The 8703-nt window shown below is 31.8% G+C and overlaps 1 pseudogene; it reads right to left on the reverse strand.

Moving 5' to 3' along the window:
• Positions 1 to 8160: 8160 nt before the first annotated feature.
• On the reverse strand, positions 8161 to 8703 carry LOC149263390 (protein GAMETE CELL DEFECTIVE 1, mitochondrial-like; annotated as a pseudogene).

Below are 8703 nucleotides of genomic sequence, written 5' to 3' on the forward strand. Positions count from 1 at the left end.
AACCCTGAGGGTGTCGAGAGAATTGAACCCATGACCTCTCAATCACAAAGGTGCTTTAACGATAAGGACTCAACCAATTAAGCTAACCCCTGGGGCTCCCTCTCCTATCAATTATATTAAAAAGGACGAAGTATTAATATTTTAAATTGAGAAAAATTATTAAATTTACCATTTAAAATATTCCATCTTTGGGCCCCCAGGAATAGCTCACTTGGAAACCCCATGTTTATGTAAAGTTATATGAATGATGAGGCATTTTGTTCAAATCCCCCATGCATAGACATGTGTGTCATCCTTGGGGCAAGGTGATTACACCTAAGGTTTATGATGGTAATAGTTGGAATCAACCCTATATTGTGCAAGTATGAGATCCATTTAGAATAACATAACTATGAGACTTTCTATAAAATTTAAAGATTCAAAAAAGTTAAAAATACATAATATACAAATAATAAATAAATAAATAAAATAAAATAAAGATGTAATTTTTTATATTTCTTTATTTAAATATATATTCACTTTTATGTTAAAATGGTTAAAAATATATACTTTATTAATATGAAATTATATATATATATATAAGATAATACATCGATTTATATATTAAAAATAATGATTTCAATAAATACAAAATTATGATCTTAACAAAGGTTGTCAAACTATATTTCAATAATGGTTAACTAGAAAAGTTTAAAGTATTTAGTAACCTTATTTACATTTACTCTAAGATGCAATTGAAATCGGAAAGTCAAACTCAACAATGTTTCTCTCTAATCCACCAAATCCATAAACATGAATAATTTCCATTGCCACCGCCTTCTAGGCTCAACTCTAGCTAGCTACAATAAGAAATCGCATTGGCTACAATAAGGAAGCTTTTAAGGTAAAATTGCATAGAGATCAAAATGTGCATGTAAACCACAAGTTGGTATACTTTAGAAGATATTGGATCTTGTTGGGGGTATACAATAATGGTATTCATTGCATGATTTGTCTTATTATTGAGACAAATGTGATTTGAGGAAGCTTTTAGTTTAAGAGTTAATTTAACTGTAATGTTCTTTATCTGATTTTAATATTTTACATTGTGTTATTAAGTTATTAGTTGAATGATTGTTTCATGTGTTTGATTATGATAAGTAATATTATTATAAGCATGATGTGTATGTATGTTAGCTACATATTCATACTTCGCACAAATATGCTAGTATTTTGTAATTAAAAATATGGAAGACGAAATTTAGGAATGAACCACACAGCTCACAAGAGAGGAGTTGAACCTGGAGGCTACCAAGCAGCGCTGCTAAATAATATTACACATATTTATGTGATTACATTTTCGTTAGGGAGATCAAATGGACTCCTAGAAAATAGGATCTAGCACCTAAATAAAAACACAATCTAAACCACTCACAAATGCTTTCTCCATTATTTCCAAGTTTTGTAACCTATTATGTTAGACAATTAATTAATGGTTAATCTTGATTAGTAAATAAGTTATGATTAATCTTAAGCTTGATTAATGATCAAGCTTATGGCTAGCCTTAAGGTTGCTTAATAGTTAAGCTCGATTAGTGCTTACTTAAACCTTAATTCTAATTGAAAATTAATGAATCATATTTTAACATGATTATGTAATAATTAAATTGATAGGATTCTTACATATCCATAGGATTGACTCACACAAAAGGGATACTAATATTTTATGTATATTTTATTATTATCATTATTTTATTGGTTAGCATTGAGCTATGCCCTGACCTGACTATCCCCCCCTCGAATTTAATTTTGGATAAGGGGATAGGTGGGGGATGGTAGGGGTGTTATGGAGGTGGGTGGCATTGACTCGAGGGAAGGCATAAGTGCGGGAAGGAGTTTGGGAAGAGGGGGATTTTCATAGAGAACTTGGGGAGGGGAGGAGGATTTTGTTTAGGGATTTTTTATGGGCGGTTTGGATAGAGAACTTGGAGGAGAGGTTTTGGAGTGGAACAAAGAGTGAGGGATTGATTTTGCTGTTGAGCACCATATAGGTATTGGCATGAAGATCTCAGACACACTACGACCACAATTTTCACTTGGGCTCGGAGGGCTAGGGAATTAGTGGAGGTTCCCTGGGCTAGGAGTTCAAATAGATTTTCCTAGTTGGCAAGGTGGCATATTTAGTTGAGTGGTCCTAGTAAGAGCACCGCAACCAAGCCATTGTAACCAAGTATTATTCTTCTTGTTGTGTATTAATTTTTGTAAAATGACCATCAATTAAAATTATTTTTACATGCTTTGATATGATTTGATATGTTATAAAAAACTATATATTGAGTTGCAAATGCAATTTTATATGTTGTGAAATTTATTGGTAACATTAATCAAAATTTGGGGACCTCGAAATGGGTCCTTACATGTGGTATCAGAGCTAGATTTGAAATATGGACCCTAAATCCTACCTACACACCAACACCCTTGTTCCAATCTCGTATACGCATAAAAAATCCTCACCTAAAAACAAAAAAGACGAATTTATATCAAAACTTAAGCAAGGAAAAGGCAAATACAATCACATGATGGAGGATATTGTATCTATGTCACAATTTTGCTCTAAACATGTGAGAAAAACATTGTAAGTACAAATTTATGGAAGTAATTGATAAAAGCTTATGATATATGTTGGCATAAATTAAAAAGACTATTTTTTCATATTACATCTAGAAATTGAAAGCATTGAAACCCAATGTCTAATATGACGTTGTGGTATCTCATAGAAATTAAGTGAAACTTCCTCTCGTAAGAGATGGATGGTAAGGGGCAGTCTCCGCTACATCAGGGTAAGGATTAACCAAAACATATTTTAAAATAAATAAAAATACCCCCTGAGAAAAGAAAAAAAAAAAAAGAAAAAAAGAAAAAAAAAAAAAAAAAAAATCCTTCAAATACGTTCCTCAAATATTGGTAGTGCGTTTATGGGTGGTTTTTTTTAGCTAGTGGACTGTAGTCTAATCACTCATATTATTGATTTGCTCATTCATCCCTTTCTTCAGTGGCTTCATGTTGAATAATGCCTTTAATTATAAAGTGAGAAGGTCACTACACTTTACCAACCAGAGGGAATAAGGATGCATAAATGGCTAAGCAAAGTACGTTATTAGATTTCAGTGAATTCAAATAGAAATAGATACCTGAGAGAAATGAATCATTCGCGGCTAAGAGATAGTTCATGGGTGGGCATTACCAAGAATTTGTTCATTGGAATCCTTGAATGTCATAGGGGGGAGCGTACGAGATCACTTGAAACCCGAAAGTGATTATTCCTAACCTCCTAGTTGGATCAAAGTAGAAACATGGTCAATCAAGATTGATCATGCCCTTTTGGTTGTGGAAGGGATTTATAACACAAAATAAAGAAAAAAATTGTTGCTTATTATTAGGATGAACAAATTTATAACATAATTTAAGTAGGAGAAGCATAAGAAATCCAATTTCAATTAAAATATTTGTCAAACAAAGGTTTACAAAGAATGTTTGTATATGCATAACAACTTTAAATTTTATTTCAGTATGTTTGGGTTTCTTGGAGAGATTGTTTTGTCTTATAATCATGGATTTAAAAAGATATGGGACTCATATTGGATGCTTTTGTGATTCATCATTTTAAGTAAAGAACTTCTGAAGAATCACCCTATGAATTTTATGTTATTTCTTCGGAAGTTCTTTACTTAAGATATGGGACTAATGTAAAAACAGAGCTATAAGGGAAATATATTAAGAGAAAGAAGGTTTATTAGGAAAGCAAATAGGTAGGGCTCGGGGATCCTGGAAACTCAAAATATAGAAGTGTGTTGTCACTCTCCCCCAGGATGTGAGGAAGGAAAGTCAGTCAATTCTCCAGGGTCGAGGAAAAATTTCCATAGCAATGGTTGGGATTCCCTTTCACGGACATTCCATGAATCAATAGGCTATAATGAACAATGAATGCAGGCAATAAGAAAATATGTAGAACTAAAGTGGCCAATTAAAAAATGTATGACTAGAATGGAATAAATGGAGGCAAGCTCCATAACCAATCATAAATCTACTTGAGAAGAGTGACTAGCAATGCAGTGAGATTTATTAGAATTAGTGGATTCCAATCTACAACCTTGTAAGAGCCTATTTAATCTCCTTGAATTTCCTTAGCTTAACACTTTAATAGTCGAAGGTGAAAAAACATGTTGTCGATGTGTTTCACTGTAATAGCCTTATACAATAGCCTTAGGGAAAACGCAGAAATTGTAATTCTCTTTTATCAAATTTTATTGATTATTTAATATGTGAGTATCTTTGTGGCTATTGAATAAATCATTGTCACCACTATATATATATATATATATGGAAACTTCCTACAAAGTACAGAATTCACACATGTAACCATAAATAATCTAATAATTCCTCATATACCTTGTATCACTCTTATTCTAAGCACAAATAAAACAAAATTGCATTTTTAAAAGACATAATGCTCCGGAAGAAAATTGCAATACTTATAATTTGTTTGTGGGATTTTGATTATACAAAGATACAACTAAGAGATTAGTGTAGTGAATTAACATTACCTTTGTGCCTTTTGATGTAGTGAATTGAAGAGGTGAATTCAAGCCACCAAAGGTGGAATATCTCACCCAACACGAATTGAAATCCAACAGCATGTGAGCTTCCACCAAATTCCCATTTGTCGCAGTAGATTCTAGGTGTTCCCCAGAGCAAAAAAAACAAAAAAAAATCAAGTTAGATAAACACCCTCACACTCACTCAAATCCTTAATGCATTGACTCACAAGTGTAGTGGAATCCCCCTCCCAACCCTCATCACAGGGAACTCTGAAGATGACCCATGTAGGCCAAATCTAGGGAAAAAAAACCATTCCAAATCAATGAACCAAAACTAGGATGCAGGAAACTCCAATGGAAAAAAAAAGTACATGATCCATCTGAATCAAAACTAATGGATCCTATTTCAATGTTTTTCAACTAACAGCGCTTAATTACAGAGTAAATCACGATATCTTTATTGATCCAAGAGGCTCATTCTACAGCCCAGTATGAGTGGATGTGTAAGTCTGTTTGTGTCCCTTCAAAACAAAAATAAAAAATAAAAATTATGTTTTATATAGAAAACTAATGTCGGCTATAATATATAAATAAATAAATATAGTAATTAGAAGTTAAAAAAATGTGTGAATCAAATGTTTAAATCTTATACTTTTCAAAAATATTTCAACAAGAGATTTAAATAAACTATTTGAAGATCTATGTTAACTAATCTATGTCTATATCAACTTCATATATATCGAAAAAAAATAAATAAATAATATATATATATATATATATATATATATATATATATATATATATATATATATATATATATATATATAAAAAAAAAACTATGGTTAAATTTTTTATTTGGTCCTATATATACTCTATTTAGCATTCAAAAATACAATTTAAACAATGAAAAATAACACATTGTATTTTGTATTTTGGACTCTAAAAAAGTTTGAACGTGAAGAAATTTGATCCCTCTCGGCTCATGTTAGATCCGTACTTAAGTTGGATTTATGTTGGTGGTTAGATGTACTTGGTTGTTGTAGAGGCATCCAACGAAGTCCCACCAACAACTAACTTGATCTCCAAAATAAAAAATGTTCACACAGTCACCATTCTTCCCCTTCTAAATAAATTAAATCCCTAAAAGTGTGCTTTAATGGCCCTGATTGATGCATTCAATGGCCTTCCTGAAGCAAAAATCAGTTGACCTAAAGCCAATTACCCAGTTTAGCCAAATCTAGAGTTGATAAATGTAGGTTTTAACCCTATAGAAAAATTACTTGCAAACGAATTCTTAAAAACAAAAAAAAATAACAAAAATACTATACAATGACAAAAACATAAAAATATATACAGAGATTTTCTCATAGAACCCAAAACCGAGAAACTAGATTGATTTTTCAATATATTTCTTTCAATGTTACAATACATTATACAGATGTTGAATCATTCATAACCATAGTTCCCTTGACAGGATCTACAAAATACCATGGGCAAAAACCATCATGCCCAAAATCATGCACATGTCCGCCCACCATCCTTGGGTCCACCCAACCATTATTAGATAACTAGACGACGAAAAAATATAACACATACCCAACAACGAATGCCTTGACAGAATTTGCAACAATCTATCATTCAATTTGATTTAAGATCCTTCTTTATTGCTCCATTTGTGAAACATACATCAAAATGTCACTAACCTTAGCATCTAATCACCTACCTTCAACAAACCCTAACTCTGAGGCTCTATGTGAAGGAGCTCGACTCGAAGCCCCAAGTAAAAAATACAAGGAAATGACTTGAGCGGTTAATCTTTCACTAGTGGTATGTGGGCTTCATGCAAGTCCCTAGCCCACATGTGGTCGTGATCATTATGATTTTTTATTTATTTCTATATTTTTCTTCTCTTCATTTTATTTTATTTTTATTTTTAATTATCTTTATTTTTTTCATTATTATTTTGGTTATTTATAAATATCATTAGATCGATCCATTTTTTTCATTTGTAGTTATATTAATGAATTATATTTGTTTTGTAAATAAAAGCTATATTAATTTAATTCTTAATGAATTATATTTGTTTTATAAATAAAAGCTATATTAATTTAATTCTTTTAATTTTATTTCGTACATTTTATTTTATTTTTATTTTTAATTATCTTTATTTTTTTCATTATTATTTTGGTTATTTATAAATATCATTAGATCGATCCATTTTTTTCATTTGTAGTTATATTAATGAATTATATTTGTTTTATAAATAAAAGTTATATTAATTTAATTCTTAATGAATTATATTTGTTTTATAAATAAAAGCTATATTAATTTAATTCTTTTAATTTTATTTCGTTTACTTAAGAGCTAAATATTAGTGGTTTTAGTTTTTTAATTAATAGTTGTAATCATAAATCAATTAATATATATATATATATATATATATATACTTAATTAATTAAGATAAATAATAATTAATTAAGGTTAATTTTAATTAATTGGGTTATTATAAATATTTATTAATGAAATGTTAATGATAATTGAATCAGGTTTATAAAGTTAATTAAATTAAGGTTAGATAGGCTATGGTTAATACTTTGTGTTAAATATTTGAAGGTTAATGATCTATTTAATTAATTAAGGTTGTTAGAAGGGGGAGATTTGATGTTAGTGCATCATGGTGCTCACTTAGCTAGCGATGAGAGAGGATTTAGTATGTTAGCCTCATTCTCTTAAAAATCAATAATAAATCCAATTAAATAAATAAAATCATGAGAATTCCTCAAACCAAGCATTCTAGTTTGGATGAGAGATTCTCTCCAACTAGCTCTCCTAAATTAGCGTGTAAGTAAAGAAATTCTCTCAACCAAATGAGTCTAAGATAGATGCATTATCTTAAGACCACTTTCTCATGTATTTAAATATATTATTAAAGTATTTGAATAAGAGGGAATTACATGAGCATGAGAAACCACATGATGGCTCTCTGCCTTTTCCCCAGTTTAATTTTTGTGTGTTAATTTGTTGTGCATATAGTAATATCGCTGTGTGAAGAAGTAATATCGCTGTGTGATTATTCTTCATGTGGTATCAGAACCTGGTTGAAAGTGGCATGACACCAATCAAGCTGTTGAGGGAGCAATGGCAGGAAAATACAAATATTTGCGCATCGATCACCTTCAATAATACGAAATCAAAGAAGTGGAAGGTCTGATAAAAAAAAATATATCGGCAATTTAGTTTCAGTTTGAGGGAAAACAAGTTTTTAAAGCGTGATTTTGATCGCTTTGACAGCTATTGAATGAGAGTTGCGTGGAGATGATTCCTTGAGGATTATTCATTTGGAGAGGGCCGAATCAGTGGATTTACCAGCACTTGAGCGCAGCGGTATCTTCAAGCCAAGAGCTAGGTTGATTCCTGCGTAGAAATCATAGATGTTGAGATTTCTTTGTATTATATTTTGAATTTTTTGTGCGTAAAAGCATGAGGCAGGAAGATTATGTTAAGTTGTTGAAAGCCTGTGGAGAAGAGAGTGCCCTACGCGTGGACCTGAAAGTTGGAGTTGTATTGTGAGCCATTGACTGTGTTAGGTGAACTTCCATCCTTCTGGAGGTCTCCTTCGACTATATTTATGACATTTAACTTTACCAACAATTTGTGCTTTGTTGAAATTCATACGCTGCACAAATTCCTGATAGAGCATTTCGTCCTCCCTCTAAGATATCTCCCACAAATTTTCATCGGGATCTTTTGTAGTGCTATCCTCAGGCATAACTTTGAAATCTGGACGAAGAGGAAGCTCTGCTACATGAAATTTGCGATCTGCAGATTTACATAATTCTGGACACGTATCCAGCAGGTGCTCCACGGCATCATCAAGTGGGCATCCCATCCTCTTCTCCATTTCCTCCTCGTCCTCCTTCAGCCACAGTATCGCGTGGACTCTCTGGCGCATGATCCTGAAATCCTTTGCCAGCCTTTCCACATTGTAAACCTCGGGATTCTCCTTGTGCAGTTTGTACATCTCTTGCTTCTCTGAGTCCTTCAAATAAGAACCCCTGAGCCCTGACTCCCTCACCTGCTTCAACAAAATAAAGGTTTCGGTCATCTTCTGATCGATGTTGTCCAT

The sequence above is a fragment of the Pinus tabuliformis genome, chromosome 6 (assembly GCF_031772625.1).
Source record: "Pinus tabuliformis cultivar Carrire ecotype Pingquan chromosome 6, CPIR1, whole genome shotgun sequence".
Taxonomy (NCBI): Eukaryota; Viridiplantae; Streptophyta; class Pinopsida; order Pinales; family Pinaceae; genus Pinus; species Pinus tabuliformis.